At 38.4% G+C, this 23,518-nt stretch overlaps 2 pseudogenes; both read left to right on the plus strand.

Annotated features, from left to right (window-relative positions):
• The first annotated feature begins 2,175 nt into the window (after positions 1 to 2,175).
• On the plus strand, positions 2,176 to 3,080 carry LOC125120740 (olfactory receptor 140-like; annotated as a pseudogene).
• A 3,840-nt stretch (positions 3,081 to 6,920) lies between these two features.
• Positions 6,921 to 7,845, plus strand: LOC125121137 (olfactory receptor 140-like; annotated as a pseudogene).
• The last annotated feature ends 15,673 nt before the right edge of the window (positions 7,846 to 23,518 follow it).

A 23,518-nucleotide genomic window follows, 5' to 3' on the forward strand; every position in this document is an offset into this window, starting at 1 on the left:
TTTAGAATAATAAAAAGAGAATTATATTAGGTAGAATAATTATGCAATTTAAATTTGCATCCAAATTTTCTCCACATTATATTACAACTTAAGAATATTCCTAGATATTGCACAATCTTTTGAAAAACATTTCTGTTAATAAGTACACATTACTCAAAGAAATGCAGTGTATTTTAATTATTCCATTTCTCCAAAGTTGAACATTCCATGTCATTCCTAAATTTTCCACAACCCTTAGCAATTGTATAGACATATATGCAAATTATTATTTTTTCTTTAAAATTTTTTCCTTTAGGGTTTATTCCTAGAGAGAGTATTGTGGAGCCAAAGAAAAATGAAGCAGTAATTTTTATTTCTTCATAGTTTTCTCTAAATCACTTTCAGTAATTATATCTAATTTTTATTTTATTAACACTGTACTTTTTTCTGAATTGCTGGGGGAGTCCAACTGAGAATAAAGGAATGCAGTGAAGTTGATGCACTTTGTTTCCATTTATGTAGAACATTTTTATCTTAGAAAATTTAAAAATATAGATTTTTACTCAATTATCTTTTAAAGAAAAATTACATGCTTTTTGCAGGAATACATTTTATTATATTCATGTTCTTTCTTCACTTTTCATTGAGAAATCTATTTCCCCAAAATTTCTCAATCACTTTCTCAATCAACACAGTAGCCCTTTACCAGGAAAGATGGAGGTAGGATGCTATGGGAAGCTGGAAGAAGTAGGCATGAGAATGCATGTAGCAGAAATATAAAGGAGTGGGAAGGTCATTCATATTGTGGATAGGCGACTTGCTGCTCTTTGGTAATGAAATTTCAGGCATTAACTGCATTTCACAGGAACAATCTTCACAATTTATGTGATCAAACATACATTCAGATCCATACTTAGAGTCCAATAAATATTTGTATAATAAGTGAACATTTAGTAGGTATTTATATTAAGTAAAGGGATTATAAATGTTTATGTAAATGTATACATGCATATATATTTAGAGTGCATTTCCTATTTTACCAAGTAGAATATATCTTTGGGGTTTTCATATTATTTCTATTTTTAAACTTTGAAAATAAGGTTTTTCTTTGCTTGATAGATCCTTGCATATTGAATAACTATGCAAGAATCTTCTTGTGTTTTTATCCACATTTATGGAGCAGTATGTTTATTGAATATGACTATGTTAAGTGGCATGTGGCACAGAATTTTAAAGAATAAATATTGATTAATAAATACAATAATATCTTGTAAGTAAAAAGACCCAGTAACACTGTCTTACCTAGAGGCAATTATTATTTTCACACTTACAATATTAAATGTGTCATGAAAACACCTGGAATGTCACTTCCTTTCAAATGTTTATATCTGTTTTTCATAAAGTAGAGAGTAATACTAAGCAGAGAAGGAAGATTCAAACAGTTGAATTCCTCCTAGGTTTATGGTCTGGAGAAGCATGCATATCCTCAGCCATGGAGAATGGCAATTCATAAGCATTTAGATAACAGCTAACAGGTTTCAGACTCTGTAGACATTATTCCAGGCACTATGGTAAGTGAGGATACAGTTGAATAGCATATGTGTTTGGGTAGGTACCATGGAGGGTGTCACCAACACCATATACATCTCCCTAAACTGGCTGCTTATGGCAGATATTTACTAACAGTGCCTTTCTTTCCACATTTAGGAGCGGAGAGTTCAGTTGTCAATTCTCATGGAAGAGACAATAACACTTACCTGTATGAGTGACCTCTCAGCTCACAAGATATACCTGAGAATCACAATGTGTAAGTTTGCAAATGCAGAGGAAGGCCCAGAATGGGACACTGAGATGACTTACAAAGTCACCTAGAGATGGAACCAAGAGGAAAACCCAGATCTCTCAAAGACAGCACAGATTTTCTCAGTAAATTACACATCCAATATTTCCCTGTAGATGTTTCACAGGTGACAGGTACTAGGTGTCTGAAGTGATATCAATCATCATGATGAAAGTAAGAAAGAATGGAAATAAGGACTGGGACAAGTTCCCAAGAACATGCTCCCAACTTACAGTGACTACTATAGTTCTAGGATATTGAAAATATTTTTTTTCTGATTAATAGGTATCATTCTTTCTTCCACTTCAGACAATTCAGGAACCTGGAACATGGTCCTTAGTTGAATGAATCTCCCCATGCCTCCCAACAATGTGACTGAATTCATTCTCTTGGGATTCACATAGAATCCACACTTGTGGAAAATACTCTTCATGGTCTTTTTGTCCATTTTCATGGTTAACTTGCTCAAAAATCTGTTCATTGCCATTACCATCTCCCTCAGCCCCACACTTTTAGCTCCCATGTACTTCTTTCTCACTTACTTGGCTGTAATAGATGCCTCCTTCCCCTCTGTCACTACCCCAAAAATTACCATTGACCTGCTGTACCAGAGAACAACCATCTCCTGGGGTGGCTGCCTGAGTTAGCTCTTTTTGGAACACTTCCTGGGAGGATCAGAAGTCACTGTCCTCATTGCCATGGCTTATAACTGCTATGTGGCCATCCGCAAGCCTCTGCACTACACGACCATCATGTGACATGGGCTCTGCCAGCTCCTGGTGGTGGTGGCCTGGGTTGGTCGGGTACTCCATGCCTCTGTGCAGATTCTCTTCATCCTCAACTTGCCCTTCATGTGTGATTTCTTCTCACTGTTTGAACTTGCCTGCAGTGACACCTACTGGTGTGGAATGGTGGTATCTGCTAACAGTGGGGGCATGTGCTTGCTCATCTTTTTCATGCTTCTAATCTCCTATGTAGTCATTCTGACCTCCCTGAAATCCCATGGTTCTGAAAGAAGACACAAAGCCCTCTCTACTTGTGGCTCCCATTTTACAGTAGTGGTACTCTTTTTCATCCCTTGTATATTCACCTACATACATCCTGTGGCCACCATACTGTGGACAAGTTGGTGAGTTTGTTCTGTGGAACTTTCAGTCCCATGTTAAATCCTATCATTTATACAGTGAGAAACACAGAGGTGAAAAATGCCATGAAGTATTTGTTGAAGAGGAGAGTAACTTGGTTTGTACATGATGTCTAGAAATTAGTAATTTATATAAGAATGGAGGTTTATATCTGTTGTGAACTGTGAAATAAACTAAGAAATCTTGCTAATCATTAACAGAGAAAAGGCCATACAGATATTTGTTAATTATTTACTAGTGGCTAGGTATTTATTAGATATTTTCATAACATTTAATTTTCTTAGCAAGACTTCAATAGTCATGTTCATAGCTTCAGAATAGACAGTAAAAAAAAAAACAAATATATTGCCATAGTATTATGAGCATAGACTATGTTTTATGCCAGAGTCTCATACTGTTTTACTGAACTCTTTACTTGTGTTACTTGGATGAAATTATCTTTTCCAGAGCACCTTGGTCTCAGAACTTCTTCCAATTTTTTGTTGTTGTTGTTAAGTCTGTGTTAAAGCCAAAAAGAGATAGAGATTCTAAGTAGGTGCGTAGGAAAGGGACAGTTGTAAGAAGTCATTAATGCAGGCTTTTGTAATATGACTTTACCAAAAGCAAAAAGAGAGTCATTCATGAAATGGATAAAGAATAATTCACAATTAATTTTTCCCTGGCACAAAATATATGCCAGAAAATTTGAAATTCAACTGTTTTCATCCTATCATTCTCAGTTTAGCTTTTGTCTAAATTTGCTCAATTTCTTAAATATCTTATGATTCACAGCTCTGAATATAAAAGTAAGATTTTCATTTGAAACAAGGTTAAGCAACTTCTATCAAATTTGATCAAAAAGGCATATAATTAGGTTCAAAGCTACTGCACAATAGGTCTGATACATATATTTACAATAAATTAATACATTACTGACTATCAAGCATATTTAATTCAGTTGATTTACCCATGTAAAAACTGGTAGTTCTATTATTAACATCCCCATTTTATAGAAAAGAAAATTAAAGCCAAAAGAGTTTTACTAATTTACTCTCCTTTCACAACACACATGCATCCTCCATAAAGTGTGCTAGGAAATATTACACTGGAATGCAGCTTGATTTCAAAGTTTCAGCTACAAAGCCATTAAAATTCAAACCTACTTTTGTTATAATGAAATATGATTATCTGTGGTATGTTTAAGTCTGTAGATAAAAAAATTATTTGCTTTCTTAATAATTTACTTTGAACAACATATCATCCATATGTTGTAGAATTAATCTCACATATTGCAATATATTTCAGCACCATAAATATTTTTCTTTCTTTGAAAGTTCAAGTTATGCCAGTTCACATTTACAAAAGACCAAGGCTAGAATGGCAACAGGGTGTGTGTGTGTGTGTGTGTACAAGCAAAAATACCCTTCATATTTCTTTCTCACAAGTGAAAATATGCACTAACATAACCTTCATAAAAATCAAAATAGCAAATATTAACCTTCAGAATGTGGGGGATACCTGCAATGTGCTTCTAAGAGTGTGGAGAACACTGGGTGAGTCTACGATATTACATCTCTGCCTACAACCCTCCACCTCATGTGACTTCTCTCAGAATCACTTTCTCCAAGTCAGTGGTCAACCTGAGCTATTTCTTCCATAATTTGAACATACATTTATGCCCCAGAATGGTACGGGGTAGAACGTGTTTACTAGGTTGTGCATGGCATTCTTCAAGGAGGCAAGAATATACAATAGATAAAAAAGAATCTTATGTAGGTAAAAGTGACTCCTCCTAATAAGTGATGCTAGTATTAACCAAAAAAAAAAAAAGAACAACCTAAAAATTGAGAGTTATGTTTTATTTGGTGGATATTTTGAAGGACTCAAGCCTGGGATAGAACATCTCAGATAATGGAGAGAAAATGTTATGAACAGGCAAGGGTAGGAGCACAGGTACATGGGAGTTTTTGAAAAAAAAAAAAGAGTGGGAAGTCACAACATCAAGACTACTACTAATAAAAGAAACCCCCCTATCTCAAGTTAAGGAACTTAGAGCTTTCCCATGCATGGGAAGATGCAGGGTCTGGGCTCACAGCAATCATTCCTTGGATAGGTACCTCAGCTTGCTGGGTCGGTGTTCTGTGCTTTCTCATCCTCAGTCTCCTCAGGGTGCCCCATCTGGGATCTCTGCAGCATGTGGCTGCTAAATGGCAGTAACTTGTAACCAGGAATAATGGAGGAAGTATATGTTGATGATGGGAGAAGAATGCATGAGAATGCATGTAGCAGAAATATGAAGGTGTGGGAAGGTCATTCATTTCATGGATGGATGTCTTGCTGTTCTTTGGTAAAGAAATTTCAGCCATTTAGGGAATTTAACAGGCAGACTCTCCAAGACTTTCTGTGAACACATTCATATACAAAACAAGTGTCCAATAAATATTTTTTGAATGAGTAAACTTTAGTAGGTTTTAATACTAAAGAGTAGATATTATATGTATTTGTGTTAATCTGTGCATATATGTATAGTACATTATCTACCTCACTGTATTACCTATCAGATTAATTCTCTCTGTTCTCCACATTTAATTTTTATTTCAAAAACTTTGAAAATAAAGATTCCTTTGCTCCACAGATCCTTCAATAAAGAACACCTATGTAAGAGGGTTTTATTTGTTTTAATTTATATGGCTGTACCACAGCATATGGAAGTTCCCAGGTTAGAGATTGAACCCAAGTCACAGCTGTAACCTTCAACCCAGCTATAGCAATGCTTGATCATTAACCCAGTGTGCTGAGCTAGGAATTGAATCTCCCGATTGATCTGAACTGCTGCTGAATGATCAGATCTTAACCCAGTTTGCTAGAGTGGGAACTCCAGCCAGAGTTTTATTTTGTTTGATTATTTTTTAAGCAAGTATACAGAAGTTGTACATGTACTGAATATGACTATTTTAAATTGTATGTTGAACGTAATTTTGAAGAATAAAAAATAATTAACACACTAATTATCTAAAGTAAAGGATTCAGTAGCGTAGTTTTTCCCAGTGGCAATTAAATATTTTCATATTACCCCATAAAGTGTATCAGAAACTATTAAACTGGAGGGAAGCTTCCATACAGTGTTCATTTATGTATCTCCTAATGTAGAAAGTAATGATAAATAGAGCAGGAGAACTAGAGCACTTGAATTCTCCTCAGGTTTATTGTCTGGAAAAGCAGTCTTATTCTTACACATGGAGAATGGGAATCCACTAAGCATTTACTCATCACCTAATAGGTTTTGGACAATGCAGACACCCAGAATTACTCTATGTGAGGAAACACTCTTGAATAAGTTATGTGTTCTAGGGGGTACCAGGGAGAGTGTGTCACTGATGACTTATATATATTTCTAGTAATACTCTGCTTACAATAGATATTTATTGATGGTATATTTCTTTGCACATTTAGAGCTGAGAGTTCAAATGTCATTTCTCATTGAAGGAGGGATAATTCTTAAATCCTGGGGCAACTCTCAGCTTAAAAGACACGTTTGAGGATTACAATGTGTAAGTTCACACACATACACACACATACACACACACACACATACACACACACACACAGAGGCTCAGAAGCATGGGACACTGAGATGACTTAGAAAAGTCTCCTGGATTTAGAAGCAGGAGGAGAAACCTGATCTCCTATAGATAGCACAGTGTTTTCCCAGTAAATTGCACATCCAATGTTCCCCTATATAAATTTCTGCAGTGACTGGTAGTGTGTTTCTGAAGAGATGTAAATCATCATGAAGAAAGTAAGAATGATAGGGGAAAAAATAGTAATGGGGCAAAAATGTCAAAGATATTTGGCACGGTAGTTACTGTAGTTAATTTCTCAGAAATACATGCTATATCTTTTCATAATTAAGAAGTTTATCATTTTTTATTCTGTTATAGGTAATTCAGGCCTCTCAGGAAGATGTTACTTCCTAAATGGGTTTCCTCACACCTCCCAACAATGTGACAGAATTTGTTCTCTTGGGACTCACACAGAATCCACACTTGCAGAAAATACTCTTCATGATCTTTTTGTTCATTTTCCTGGTTACCTTGCTGGCAAATCTCTTCATTGTCATTACCATCTCCCTCAGCCCCACACTTTCAGCCTCCATGTACTTCTTTCTCACTTACTTGGCCTTCTTAGATGCCTCCTTCTCCTCTATCACCACCCCCAAAATGATTTTTGACCTGCTGTATCAGAGGACAATCATCTCCTGGGGTGGCTGCTTGACTCAACTCTTTTTGGATCACTTCCTGGGAGGATGAGATCATTGTCCTCATTGCCATGTCTTATGACCACTATGTGGCCATCTGTAGGCCTCTGCACTACATGACTATCATATGACCTGGGCTCTGCCAGCTCCTGGTTGTGGTGGCCTGGATTGGGGGGATCCTGCACGCCACTGTGCAGGTTCTTTTCACACATGTGTTGTCCTTCTACGGCCCCAATGTCATTGACAACTTCATGTATGAGTTCTTTTCACTGTTGGAACTTGCCTGCAACAATACCTACAGGCTTGGAATTGTGGTGACAACTAACACTGGGGGCATGTGCTTGCTCATTTTTTCCATGCTGCTTGTCTCCTACATAGTCATCCTGAGCTCCCTGAAATCCCATGGCTCTGAAGGAAGATAAAAAGCCCTCTCTACATGTGGCTCCCGCTTTACAGTAGTGGTACTCTTCTTTGCCCCTTCTTTCTTCACCTACATACGTCCTGTGGCTACTTACCATGCAGACAAGTTGGTCAGTTTGTTTTATGCAACCTTCACTCCCATGCTAAATCCTGTCATTTATACAGTGAGAAACCAAGAGGTGAAAATTGCCGTGAAGAGATTGCTGAAGAGAAAAGTAACTTAAGATGTTTATGGTACCAAGAATTTGATGTTTTATGTTCATAGGGAGGATTATATCTATTGTAAATTATGAAGGAACACTAGGAAATTTTGCAGGTTAGTGAGAGAGAAAAAAAAAGCCCCAACTATCATTTCTTGATTACTTAAGAGTGGTTAAGCATTATTAGGCATTTTGATAACTTTTACTGTACTTTACCAAGGCTTCCATGTTCATGTTCATAGCTTCAGAACAGACAATGGAAAGAACAAGTATAAAACCCTAGTTTGATGATGATAGAGAATGTTTTTCTCCTGTCCTACTTCTACTTTTCTAAATTCTTCATATATGTTACTTGGATAAAATTGCCTTTTCCACAGGATCTTAATCTCAGAACTTTTTTAATTTTGCTTAGCTTGTGTTCAAGCAAATTGTCATAAAAATCCTTAAGTAGGTACATAATAAAGGGACAGTTGCATGAAGGAATCACTGCTGATTTTTTTTTTCTTTTTTGTAATATGAATCTACCAGAAACAAAAGGGAGGCCCTTAGAAAAAGGGGTAAGAGTAATTCAGAATCAAATTACTTTCTTGGCACAAAAAATAATCCAATAATTGTGAAATTACTCTTAATTTGCTCTATTTTCTTAAAAATCCTTATGTCTCAGTTTTTCTTGCATATAAAGGACATGTTTTCATTTGCTGTACCAAGACTTTGAAGAGACATCTGAAGTAAGCATAAGCAACTTTTATCAAGTTTCAGCAATTGGTATATGACTAGGTTCCAAAACTATTGCTCTGTTGGTCTGATACACACACACACACACACACACACACACACTGAAATCCTTACCATCAGGCATAGTCACTTCAGTTGAATTATCCACATAATAAAATGTGGTTCCATTACCATTATCCCCATTTTACAGAAAAGCAAATTGAAGACAAGAGAGTTTAATTTACTTGCCTCACATCACATGTGTTTTTTTCATAAATTATGTCAGGATAACTAGAATGCAGCTTCCTTTTGAAACTTTTAGCTACAAACTTTCAATTCAGGTCTTTAAAATGCAGTCTTACTTTCTGCAATTGAAACATAGTTGTCTGTGGTATGTTGAGGTCTATAGATAAGAAAATTACCTGCAGTCTTAATGTTTTGTTTTGTCATTTAAGGAGATGGTGTTAATACATGGTACCCTTGTCTCATGTGCAGCAGTATACTTCAGCAATATTGTTTTATTTCCTCTTTTTGGAAGTTCAAGTTATGCTACTTCACTTTTACAAAAGACTAACACTGGTATAGTAACAGATTTTTTTTTTGTAAAAGCAAAAATCCCCTTCAGATTTCTTTTCTGTTAGAGAAAACAAGTACTAATATTGGTATTCATAAAACTGAGTGGCTAAAGTGAAATTTCTGAAATCATGGAATACCTTCAATGCTCCTTTATACATGTGGAGAATATCAGGTCATCATACCTCATCACTTAACTATTTATAGATCAATGATTCTTTGACTGCAGCACTCTAACACATGTTACTTCCACAAATATCACTTTCTCCAACTCAGTGGTCAACAGGAGCTCTTTCTACCATAATTTAACCAGATATTAATGCCCAAAGCATAGTATTAATGTGACTGTGTTTACTAAAGTTATGCCTGGCTGACTCCAAAGAGGTAAGACTATACCATGGAGAAAAGTGCCAGCTCAATAAGTAATATTAGGTCAATTGAACAGCTATAAGTAAAGAATGAAATTTGAGCATTCTCTAACATCATAATAACATCTTAATCTAACATCAAAAATAAACTCAAAGTGGATTAAAGACATAAATATGACCCTGACATGATAAAAACTCAGCATACAACATACACAGAATACTTTGACTTAAATTGCACCAATACATTTTTTGATCCACCTCTAGAGTAACAGAAAAAAACCAAAAATGAACAAAAGAATCTAATTAAACTTAGAAGGTTTTGCACAGCAAAGGAAACCATACACAAGAAGAATGGGAGATGATTTTTGCAAATGATGGAATTAATTTCCAAAATATACAATCAGGTCATAGTGCTCAAATAAATAAAATTTTTAAAAAATCAGGAGTTCCCACCGTAGCCCAGCAGAAATGAATCTCACTAGTGTCCATGAGGACACAGGTTGGATTCCTGACCTCTCTCATTGGGTTAAGGATCCAGTGTTTATGTGAGCTGTGATATAGGTTATAGATGAGGCTCAGATCTGGCATTGCTGTGGCTATGGTGTAGGCCAATGGCTACAGCTCCAATTCAACCCCTAGCCTGGGAACATCCATATGCTGCAGGTGCAGCCCTAAAAAGACAAAAAAATAAAATAAAATATAAAAAAAATAAATAATAAGCAGAAGTTTTAAATAGACATTTCTCCAAGGAAGACATTCAGATAGGCATATCAAAAATTGTCAATATATCTAAATATTAGAGAATGCAAAACAAATTAATATGAGGTACCACCTCATACTTGTCAGAATGACTACCATCATAAAATTACAAATAATAAATGCTGGAGAGGGTATGGAGAAAAGGGAACCCTCCTACACTCTTGGTGGGGATGTACATTGGTGCAACCACTATGGAGAAAGGTATGGAGGTTTCTTAAATACTAATCATAGACCTACCATATGACTCAGCAATCCCACTCCTGAGCACATACACAGAGAAAACCATAATTTGAAAACACACACACACACCCCCAAATATTTATTGCAGCACTATTTACTATAACCAAAACATGGAAGTAATTGAAATGTCCATTGAGAGAGGAATGGATAAAGAAGATGTAATAGCTATATACAGTGGAATATGATTCAGTCATAAAAAGAACAAAATAATGTCATTTGTTGCAATAGGAAGGGACCTTAAGATTATACTAAGTGAAGTAAATTATACAGAAAGAGACAAATATCATACAATATCATATATATGGAATATAATAAAAATTATACAAAAGAAATTATTTACAAAACAGAAACAAATTCACATATTTTATAATCAAACTTATGTTACTATATGGGAAACTGTGGTGGGGGAGGGATAAATTGGGGGGATGGGAATAACATACTGCTGTATATAAAATAGATATTTAACAAGGACCTTCTGTATGGCACAGGGAAATTTACTCAACAGTGTTTAATAATCTACATGGGAAAAAAGAATGGGTATAAGAATATGTATAACTGAGTCACTTTGATGTACACCTGTAACTAATACAAATTGTAAATCACCTATACTGCAGTAAAATTAAAAAATATAAAATTATATTCATAGTTATTTCCAGAATGTCATCCATTTGGGCATCTATTCACATTTTTTAACATGATTTTTATTCCTTTGCCATGAATTGCTTATAAATAAATCTTACTTGTTTCTGGTTTTGATTTTTTTTTTTTAAGGGCTGCACTGATGGCACATGGAAATTCCCAGGCAACAGGATGAATTTGAGTTGTAGCTGCTGGCCTAAGCCACAGCCACAGCAATGCCAGATCTGAGCCATGTCTCTGACCTACACTGCAGCTCCTGGCAATGCAGGATCCTTTGACCCACTGAGCAAGGCCAGGAATTGAATCCACATTCTCATGTATACCAGGCAGGTTTGCTACCACTGAGCCACAATGGTAACTCCCAAATCTTACTTGTTTTGATTGCTGATCTTTTCCATACTGATTTGAATTTTATGGCCATTTTCACAATATTTATTCTTCCAATTCATGAACATGAGCTATCTTTCCATTTATTTGTGTCTTTAATTTTTTTCATCAATATTTTATATTTTCATCAATGATATATATTTTTCAGTGTACAGTATTTCAATTCTTTATTAAATTTATTCCTAATTATTTTTATGATACTTAAAGTAGGATTCTTTTCTTAATTACTTTTTTGATTAGTTCATTGTTAATATAGACAAATGAAACTCACTTTTGTATGTTGATTTAGTATCATGCAACATTTTTTGATTTTTTTATTAGGTCTACCTGCCCAGGGTACAAAATTTTGCATATTATCTATATAAGATCATGTCTGCTATGTAGTCTTATAAGTCTGGCTTCTTGCCCTTATTATTGTATATTTGAAATGTATGCATATCGATAAGTCTATTAGTGGACTATTTGTTTTATTGCTGCATAATATTCCATTGTGTGGATACATCACAATTTTTCTCCTCAACTAAAATATATTTTAATTGTTTTTAGCTAATTGAAATTATGACTAAGACTGCTATAATATTCATATATTGTTTTTGAAAAATAAGCAAATCAGAAAAAATACATAATAACTATTTTAAAGGTACTAAATGTCAGAAACAACTGACAATGATAACTGAGAGATGGGAAACAAGTTGAGCCCTAGGATTCTGCAGCTTGTTACCTTTAAAATTTTTCCACGTTGTTGTACAGAGAAGGATATTTTAAAAGGTTTCCTGGTAGACACCCTGAGTTGAAGAGATAAAGATGAGGCTCTGAGACCAAGGCAGCTAGAATTCTGAGAGTATAATTTTGTAGCGGATAGATGTCTGGACCAGGGTGTGGGGGCAAGGGGCTGCAGAGGAGAAGAGAGGAAGATAAAGAGACAGATTGCAAAAGCTTGGGAACAAATGAGGATCCCTCTCCACTACTCATCAGAGTGCTGAAACATGAATGCATTTGAGGAAACTACCTGAAGCTGGGGAAAGATTTACCCAGATGGGTTAAAAAGAAGAGTGCTTGGTGCTCACACTGGACCAGGAATAGTGCATATCCTCACCAGTGGTAAACCTCATAGTTTTCAGGACCAGTGCTGGAAGTGATTACTTAGAAAGTTTTTACTTCACTAGTAGGACATAAGTATCCTTAGATTGAACTTTTCTCAAGAACAGACTCAAAAAAAAAAGGAACTTTTCTCAAGAACAGACTCAAAAAAAAAAGGAAAAGAAGAAAAAATAAAGAAAGGAAAAGGAAAAAAGAAAATATTCAAAATAATCAAACTAAATATCATGTATAGAATGTTGTGTTTTTGTTAATATGACATATTAATCTAATTACTTTCCTTGTGATTGCCTTGTTCTATTCTTGTATAAGGTTTATGCTGAATCCACTAAATATATCAGGAAGTATATTAATTGCCTCCCATTTTTGAAAGTGTTTATGTTAGATTGGTACTATTTCTTGATAAATTGTTATATAAAATTCATTTATTCAAACTGTTTGGTGTGAAATTTTGAAGGGATAGCAGCATTCTAAATAATTTACTTAGTTGTTAGATTATTCAAGTTTTTTATGACTTTTCTGAATATGTTTAGAAAGTTGTTTTTTCATTGCAGTAGTCTATAATGTTTTAATTGGCAGTATAATCTCCTAAATTCATTGACCATATAATTTTATTATCATTTTTATTGATATTAAACTACAATCATGTTATTTTATTAGTATACATTCATCACTTAAAAGGCATTTATAGAATTCTATTAAATTCTCTTGCAGTTTAAAATCAGAAAATATATCCACTGAAATTAGCTTGTGACACCTTCTTTCTTGCTTTTTTATTTTTACTTTTTAAATTTTGTGGGAGTATAGTTGACTTACAATCTTGTGTCACTTTCAGGTGTAAAGCAAGGCAAATCAGTTAAACATAAATATGTATTCATTCCTTTTGAGTTTTTTTTTCCCATATAGGTTATTACAGAGTACTGAGTAGATCTTGCTTTACTATACAATGGACCTTTGTTACTTATATATTTTATGTATAGTAGTGTGTATATGTTAAGCCCAACCTCCTAATTTATCCCTCCTCTTTTGTTGTTGTTGTTGTTGTTGTTGCTATTTCTTGGGCCGCTCCCATGGCATATGGAGGTTCCCAGGCTAGGGGTTGAATCGGAGCTGTATCCTTTGGCCTCCGCCAGAACCACAGCAACGCGGGATCCGAGCCGCGTCTGCAACCTACACCACAGCTCAGGGCAACGCCGGATCGTTAACCCACTGAGCGAGATGAGGGACCGAACCCGCAACCTCATGGTTCCTAGTCGGGTTCGTTAACCACTGCGCCACGACGGGAACTCCCTATCCCTCCTCTTAATGTTTCTCCTTTGGTAACCATATGCTTGGTTTCAAAATATTTGAGTCTGTTTTTGTTTTGCAAATAATCATCTGATATCATTTTTATTAGATTCTACATATTAGTTATATGATATTTGAGGAGTTATACTATAGTTAATATTGTGAATCTATATTAATGTAAAATTTTCTCATGTTTCTATATCAAATAACATAATCTCTTTTTTAAAATTAATAGGACTCTACATATTTCAGAAAAACCAAACATGAAATAAGACACAAAAACTTGGTTCACTCCTCCCTAAACAAAGACAGCCCAGATTAATGTTTGAAGTATATTGCAGGGAGCCAAGGAGATACAGGAGGCCAAGGAAGGGAACTAGCCTGATGGCACAGTTCCAAAGGCAGGGTTCCTAACCAAGGAAAAAAAGCCTACCCGCTGGCACAGTTCCGAGGGCAGGTTTAGGAATAGGGAAAAGGGCTTACCCGGTGGCACAGTTCAGAGGGCAAGTTCTAAAAATAATGAGGCTCACCTGCTAACCCAACAACAATGGCAACAATAACAAAATGAAGGCTTTGCACAATAGTGTAAAAATAAAAGTTGCTTCTGGGAAAATCAGTCTTTCCTGTTATTTACATATTTCTGTATTTTCTGTATTTTTCTGTTATTTGTTTGTTATTCCTTGTTATTTGTCTGTATTGTTTTGTGATTCAATAAAATTGGAACAACAACAATTGGAACAGTAATAAAATAATAAGAGTTTCACCCTGGTGAAATTCCCCCCTATTCAGATCTAATGGAGGCAAAAACAAAGTGTTCATTGGTTTGTTACAAGTAAAAATAGGTTTTAGAGTTAGGTCATTGTGGAGTGTACAATAGGTTAGATAGGTTAGATATACATCATTCTTGATGGAAAAATATAATCTTGCTTTTAATAAGTTTTGTAGGGAGCTTTTAAGTTTAATGAAATTAAGTTGCTCTAATATAAAAAATGTTTTCTCATGCTGTCCCCTAACCATAATGCTTTGAAGTTAGTACATCAAGCTTTAATCTAAAAAAGAGTTTTTGTAAATGTTAAATTCTTGTGCTTGTTACCTTTCTAGTTGTTAAAGTTCAGCTTAAAACAATAACTGGCGGCGCTTGCTAAAAGTAACCACAAGACGTTTTTATACTGAATTGCCTTATTTTCATATAAGGATTTTTCCACATAATGTTTTGTATCCATTATAATTTTGCATGATGCATTGTATCCGTTAGTTTTGATTAAAATTTTTAGAACACATTGTATATCTACTGTACCATGTAGTCTAAAATTTAACCTTTGAGAATATGATCTAAGCACTGTGATGTAAGTTACAATTAAGCTGTCTATATAAGCTGTTACCTATGCTAGTAAAATTTGAGCAGTCCAGCACCCTGAAAGAAGGGACAAAGAGGCTGTCTCCGTGTGCTTCACCAACACTGTCCATCCCCAGAGGGAATACCCTGGCTGCTGGAGCTGGACTCTGGCAGTATATATCTTATTTTTGTATCTGCAAAGTATCTTACATATATTATTTTGTTTATAAGTTTAGCATGTTAAGGTGGGAGTAGAATGTTTCAGAGTTGTAATTGTAATCATAGGAGGCTAAGTTTATAAAAATGATCTGAATGAACAAAGTGCATATGCAGAAAAATTACCAAATCTTAATTATTTTAGAAATGTTCCTTTCCTTCCCCAGGTCTCAGTTTCTTTTGATGCAAAATAAAGAAAATGAATTAGATACTGTCCCATAGCCTGTTCATTTCTCCATGCCTAGGATCTGATTATTTATTTATTTGTAGATCAAATGCTGAGCTCCCTGTAGTTGAATTCTCAGAAATCTCATTTATAATATTATATGAAAAACAGGATAGTTCTTCTGCTTATGGTGAAACATGGCCAACACTTTGCAGAGATTTCTGATTTTGGAGATCTCTTAAATTAGGACGCTAAGAGCTTAGAACTCAAACAACAGAATCAACCTTTTAGTTTTACATCTTACTGGTTACATAATCCTGGACAAGAGAAATAAAGTAGTATAAGCCTCAGCTTTTCTCTCTATATATTGGAGAAAATGTATTCATGTCTCTTAGTTAAGATGAGATTAAATGTGAAAGGGGACTGCAAAGAACAAGAGCTCAGTGCATACTTCCTTTTAATAGCAAATTGAGGGCAGATCAGAAATGAAGAGGGTGAGTAATTGGTTATTAACTGACCTAACAAAGTAAAGAAAATATCTATTTTATTCTAAATTCTCCTAAGAAAATCATGGACATGGAAGACAGACTTGTGGTTGCCAAGGGGGAGGGGAGGGAGTGGGATAGATTAGGAATCTGGGGTTAATAGATGCAAGCTATTGCCTTTGGAATGGAAAAGCAATTAGATCCTGTTTTATAGCACTGAAAACTGTCTAGCCTCTCATGATGGAGCATGATAATGTGAGAAAAATGAATGTATACATGTATGTGTAACTGGGTCAACTTGCTATACAGTAGAAAATTGACAGAACAGTGTAAACCAGCTCTAATGGAAGAAGTAAAAATCATTATAAATGATTAAATAAATAAATAAATTATCTTAAGAGAGGAGATGGGGAATTCTGAAGGAAAAACTGGACATCTTTCAAATTGCCAAGTGTTTTTTGAATCCATTCTAATGCCTTAGGAGGAGAATTAGTCTTCTGATCACTTTTGTTGGTAAATGGATGTTAAAGAAGCCTCTTTACATTTTTGCTTTGGAGGTAATATGGGGCCAAGATCAAGATCAACACTTGAGGTTGGAGAGTTGTTATTATACCTTGAGGTCTCTTCCTCACTAACTGTATATCTTGGTGTACAAGGCTTAACTTCTTGATGTCTCAATTTTCCTATCTTCCAACCACATACAGCTCTTTTTAAAAAATATTAAATTGCTGAGACCAGCTCAGGAGGATGAGGCTGAAGAATGGGTGCTGTGAAACTTAAGGAAAGAAGTTAACATAAAACAAGGCACAGAGATATTTATCTTAAGTAAATGTGGGAACTGGGGGACTCAAGGTCTCAGGGACCAATAGCACTGCCTCAAGAAACCACAGTGCTTTTATTGCATTTTTTAAGATTATGTCAAGTGAGAATGGGGTTGTAGGTGCAGGATATAGGTTTTTTTAAGTTATTTTAAAAGTCACATAGACATTTGCTGATTAAGCTTTTATTCTGACCTTTAGGCATTTAACAGTCATTAGCATTTGAGGAAACTTGGCATCAACTATCTATGCATAGCATCTAGAGAATCACAATTGTGCTTCTGCAGGTTTGCCTATCTGCAGCAACCCTGTGTGCCTAGGTTTGCACCTTGGTTCTCTTTGCTAATGCATATCCTGATAAGGACCCATCATAAACCCCTTGGGGCCATGGGGCTCCTATTTCTTTTATTCTTAAGAGGACTTATCATGCTGTGCAAATGGCATACCAATCTGCACAGGTCTGGCATGCCTAAACCAATGCATTAAGTCCTCATTCAGCTGACCCTATGAATAATTTATGCCTTTAGATCTTTGTTCTTAAGCTTAAGTCATTTACCAGAACTGAGACTGTTTTCAGAGCAGGAAGATGGGGTAAAGTAAAGCAGGGCAGGATGGAGTTTTCAGCAAAGAGGCTAAGAAAATATTGTAGAAACATGTCTCATGATATTAAATGAGATAATTTATTTAAAATTCTTTGCACAATGCCTAGTATATACATAGTATATATGTAGCATATATATATGTATATATATGTGCCTAGTATATATAAAATGAATACATATTATTACTTTTTGAGCATCATTCGCCATAATAATCTGACCTTCAAAAAGGACTTCAACAATTCCCAAATAATAACAGCTTTCAAAAGGAAAGTAGGCTTACTTCCTTAGTCCTTACCCATCTCAGAACTTGTTATATTGCAGACACCACAAAAATGGAAAGAGAGATGAAAAAGTGCCATTTGAACTTTGACTTCAAAGCAAGATTTAAATAGAAGAACCCCCCTCAAATAATAAAAGAGAAAACCCATGGTGAAATTGTTATGGCGGCTGCCAGCAGCCCAAGGCTGGAGTGTATCAGCTCTGGTGTCAGCCCTACAGCCAGTATACCAGCTCCAGCAGCTCTGTGGCCACAGTGTACCAGCTCCAGCGGCTCTGTGGCTGCAGCTCTTTCACCCAGCGAGAAACCAAGTGAGCACTCAGAGAGTTGGAGAACTCAGGTTTATTACTCCGGCAGACTCAGAGGACATCGCTCTCCGAAGTCTGAGCGCCAAAGAGGGGTTTCACAAGGCTTTTATGGGCTAGTTCCTCAGGGTCCATGCTTGGCGGACTGGAGTGAGAACTGGCAAAGTAATAGACATAGGAGGGAGTTTTACAGGAGCAAATGTGTAGGGGAGGGGTGGTTAGAGGTAGTTGACTGGGTTAGGGGTAGTTTGGCTGGATTTTGCTTAGTCATCATGGCTGAGGTGTCTCCTTTTGACCTTTTTGTCGGGTCATTTTCCTTTACATTCCCCCCTCTTGATGCTTTCTTTCACATTTTTGAAGCAAGCATCAACCTTCTTGGTCTTCTTGGCCCAGGGGCTTATATAAGGGTGGCCTGGACATCACCACTGTTTGTAGCTTTATAGATTCTAGGCATGAGGAGACAAACTTGACAAGACAGTTCAGGATACAGGGGCCAAATATGAGAGCCATGAAGAGCATGAGGAGGGGTCCAGCCAGAGGCATGAGCCATGCCACACAACTCCTGTAGTTACCCCAATTTAACCAAGAGTTATCTAATTCTTCCCTTCTCTTTGCTATACGTTCCTTTAGTTGTTGGGCCATATTTCTGACTATCCCAGATCTGTTTGTGTAAAAATAGCATTCTTTGTTGAGGAACGGTCCCCCTTTCTCAGAGGTGAGTAAGTCCAGTGCTCTCCTATTTTGAAGGGCCACTTCTGCCAAAGAGTCTACCCAATCCTGTAAGGATACTAGGGAAGTGGCTACTTGTTCCATGTCATCTGTGAACTCTTTAGACAATTGATGATAATAAGCAGTGGAGGATGCTATTCCTCCCACTCCTGCTCCTATCCCTGCTGAAATTCCCAACCCAACTAATAAGGGGATAATTTGTATTGCTCTCTTGGTTCTGCCATGTGCCTGTACGGGCACCATAAGAGACTGATTTCCAGGAACAATATCTATTTGAGGAGTGACAAAGGCTAATGTGCAGGTACCTATCCAATTAGCAGGGAGGCACTGGTAAACACAATTCCCACACACAAAGAAAAGGCTGGTCTGGGGTCTACACCAAGTCCCATTGATCGAGGGGTCTAAGTTCTCAATATTTGTAACATTATCACATTCTGTCAGGTTACCCACCTGAACCATTTTCCCAAGACTTTGAATACACCATGGGGCCTTGAGAGGCATGTGCACACCTACCAGTCTAGGTTCTTGTGTTGGATCAAACTGGCTTTGGTTTCCCTTGGTGGTATTGATGATACTTATCGGTATGGCAATAAGTTGAGGTTTTTGGATGGGTAAACAGAGCCAGCAGTCCCTCACCAGTTTAGGGTTTGTTGTATTTAACAGGTGGTGCGTGGCATTCAGCATTTGGCTCAGGTCAAGACCATGACTTAGAGGTTTGGGTTTTAGCTTGGGTACCTTTATCAAGGGGGCAGTGGAGGCAGCGGAGGTCCCTCATGTGATTTTTCAAACTCGAAATCTATTCACCCAGCCCTGGATTGTAGCCAGCCGGGTAGTGGTTTCTGGGTGGCCTATCATCTGTTAATCCTGTCCCATCCCATAGATCATCATCCCAATCTGTTGCCCCTGGAGTGAGCAGCAGGGCAACTGTTAACAAACCTATGACTCCCTTAATCCTTTTCACTGACCTAGTATGAATAGGGATCTTAGTATGCTGATAGTCAGGAGATACATCACACAGATGAGCAGCCAGGCTCCCTGTCCCCATTCTGAAGGGGATACCACATATAGCCCCTTCCCAAATATGGCAATTTCAGCTACCAATATTTCCCACAAGAGCATGAGTTCAGTTCAAGTTTGCATGGAGATCCTCTGGCCTCCACTTGTACAAACCAGCCAATTTCCAGTATGTGGCTGGGACAGGGCTGCAGATTCCTCAAGCTTCTGCCGTGCATAGACTGGCCAGCTTCCGGGTGTGGCCAGGGCAGGGCCTGCCATCCTCTGGTGCCAAATGTCTCTGGAACTTGATCTTGAGGGGGTTATCAGGATGCTGGAGAGCTTCCCAGGTGTCTGTGTTAGTGGCAGGAGCAGCCTTCTTTATTCTGGTGTGATGGATCCACGGGACAATACCTGTAACTTTGACAGCCGTTGGAGTTGCCAATATAACCATGTAGGGGCCTGTCCAAACTGGCTGGAGTGGTTCCTTCTTCCAGTCCTTAACCCATACCATGTCTCCAGCTTGATGAGGGTGGATCCAATTGCCTAAGGGAATAGGGGCCCTCTCCAGGGTCTCTCTGGTAATGCAGTGGAGGACTTTCACTGTGGCCTGGAGGTATCGGGATATCTCCTTGTTGGCTATCTGTCTGGGATCTCCCTTTAACTTCCCTATTACAGGTGGGGGCCTTCCATACAGGGTTTCAAATGAGGTGTAGCCCATGGATCTGGGTGTGCATTGGGTTCAGAGTAAGGCTAAGGGCAGAACATCTACCCAGGGTAATTGAGTCTCCTGGCACAACTTGGCTAGAGTGGTTTTAAGGGTCTGGTTCATGCGCTCAACTTTTCCTGAATGTTGTGGCCTATAAGCTGTATGGAGTTTCCATTTAATTCCCAGAGTTTTAGTCAAGATCTGGGTTACTTCCGACACAAAAGCAGGCCCATTATCAGATCCAATTGTGAGGGGTAACCCATATCTGGGGATTATTTCTCTCAGCAAAGCCTCAGCCACTTCCCAGGCTCATTCCATTCGTGTGGGGAAGGCTTCTACCCACCCTGAATATGTCATACTAGCACTAGTAGATATCGATAGCTCTGGCAGGGTTTGACTTCAGTGAAGTCAACTTCCATGTCCTCAAAGGGCATTGTCCCTACCGTTTGTACCCCAGGACTGGGCCTAGGCTTTTGACTGGCATTGTTCCGAGCACAGGACACACATCAGAGGCTGATCTGGGCGCATAGGGTGGGGAGCTTAACTATAAAGTAATAACGATTTAGCAGGCTTTCTAAGGCAGTTTTTCCCAGATGAGTCATTTCATGGTACTGTATTACTAACTGGGCTGCTGCTGTACTGGGGATGAAAAGTCTCTGATCTGGTAACCTCCACCAGCCTTCCCCCTCCTTTTTCCCTCCTTCTGACAGGGCCCATTGATCCTCTTCTTTAGTATAATTGGGAGTAGGGGGCAGTTCTGGCTCCAACAGGATATTAGAGATGGTTTCTGTTTCAGGAACCCATCGGCTGGCAGCCTTCCTAGCTGCCTGATCAGCCAGTCGATTTCCTTTACTGATGGGGTCACTCCCCATCTGATGGCCTTTGCAGTGGATGACTGCTACCTGGGAGGGCTTCCACGCTTCCTCCAAAAGCTGGAGGATTTCTTCTTTGTTCTTTATCTCTTTCCCTCCTGCTGTGAGCAGTCCTCTTTCCTTATAGATGGCCCAATGAACGTGTAATGTGGCATACTTGGAGTCTGTGTAGATGTTGACTCTTTTCCCTTCAGCATATCCCAGTGCCTGGACTAATGCCCACAGTTCAGTCCGTTGTGCCAACCAGCCCTGTGGGAGAGCTTCAGCCTTTATTACCTTCTCTGTTGTAGTTACAGCATATCCTGCTTTGCGTTGTCCTCCTTGGACGAAGCTGCTTCCATCTGTATAAAGCTCAAGCTCTGGGTCTGAGAAAGGAAAGTCTGTTAGGTCTGGCCGACTCGAATAAACTTCATCTATGGTCTCTTTGCAGTCATGGTCAGGTGGGCCCACCTCAGTAGGCAGGAAAGTGGCTGGATTCAGTGTCCACACCGTCTCGAGATGTACTTGAGGGTTTTCGCAGAGCAGCCCTTGATAGTGTGTTATCTGGGTGTGGGTCAGCCACTTATGACCTTGGCTGCTCATTAAGGCTGTTACTGCATGAGGGACTTTCACATTTATATTTTGTCCCAGGGTAAGCTTGTCTGCTTCTCTGATTAGGACTACTGTGGCTGCCAGGGCTCGGAGACATGGTGGCCATCCTGCTGCCACTGGATCTAAATGCTTGGACAAGTAAGCCACTGGCTCCTGCCATGGTACAACAGTCTGTGTGAGGACATCCAGTGCTATATGGTTCTTTTCATGAACAAAGAGGTTGAAGTCCCGAGTCACATCTGGTAATCCTAGCACTGGGGCACTAATTAGCAGTCTCTTTATTTCCCTGAAGGCTCATTCCTGATCTGGTCCCCACTTTAAAGTCTCCTTTCCAGATCCTGCAATGGCCTTGTAAAGTGGTTTTGCTATGCCTGAAAATCCTGGTATCCAGATTCGGCAAAACCCTGCAGCTCCCAGGAACTCTCGAACCCCTTTCTTTGTATTGGGCCGAGGTATTGAACAAATTGTTTGTTTCCTCTCAGGCCCAAGGGCTCTGTGTCCCTTTGAAAGGAGGAATCCAAGGTACTTTACCTTCTGCTTGCAAATTTGGGCCTTCTTCCATGACACCTTGTAACCCATCTCAGAGAGCAGTAAGGCTTTCATGCCTGCCCAGCAGTCTTCCCGAGTGGGGCTAGCTAAAAGTAAGTCATCCACGTACTGAAGCAAGGTAAAATTCAGAGTCTCTCCAAACAGGGTTGGTGAATTTTTGAACACTTGTGGTAGTCTGGTCCATGTTAATTGTGTTTTTCTCCCCGTGAGCGGGTCCTCCCACTCAAAAGCAAACAATGGCTGGCTGACCGGTGCCAGCCAGAGGCAGAAGAAAGCATCCTTGAGGTTGAGGCAGGTGAACCAGCTGGCCTGAGCAGACAGGAGACTGAGGAGAGTGTAGGGATTTGGCACTACCGGGTGTATCATGACGACTGCATTGTTGATTGCCTGGAGATCCTGGACCAGCCGGTAATCTTTTCCTTCAGACTTCCTGATTGGCAGTAGTGGTGTGTTCCACAATGATTGACACTCTCTCAATATTCCAGCATCTCAGAGTCGTTGTATGTGACTCTGGATCCCCAGGCGTGCTTCCCGGGGGACAGGATACTGTCTCTGTCTGATTGGGGTGCTCCCAGTTTTCAGGTCTACCATGATAGGTGCATTGTTCTTAGCCATCCTGGGGGGCCCTTTCTCTGCCCATACCTTAGGGAACTCTTCTAGTAGGCTTTCTGGGTTTGTGTAGCAATAGAATCACCAATCATCCTCCCTGGGTACTGTAACTGCCATTAGAAAGGTTCCCCTATCTTTTAAGGCCAGGCTAGCTGGCCCTCTGGGAGTGAATGTTATTTGGGCTCCTAGTTTAGTCAGGAGATCTCTTCCCAATAAGGGAATGGGACATTCTGGCACATACAAGAACTCATGAGTCACCAGATGGCCTCCAAGTTGACAGATCTGAGGCTGGCAAAATGGATGGTTTGTTTGTGTTCCCGTAGCCCCAACAATAGTCACTTTTCTTCTTGAGAGGGGGGCCACAGGTGTGGTCAC

This window comes from Phacochoerus africanus, chromosome 2 (assembly GCF_016906955.1).
Source record: "Phacochoerus africanus isolate WHEZ1 chromosome 2, ROS_Pafr_v1, whole genome shotgun sequence".
Classification (NCBI taxonomy): Eukaryota; Metazoa; Chordata; class Mammalia; order Artiodactyla; family Suidae; genus Phacochoerus; species Phacochoerus africanus.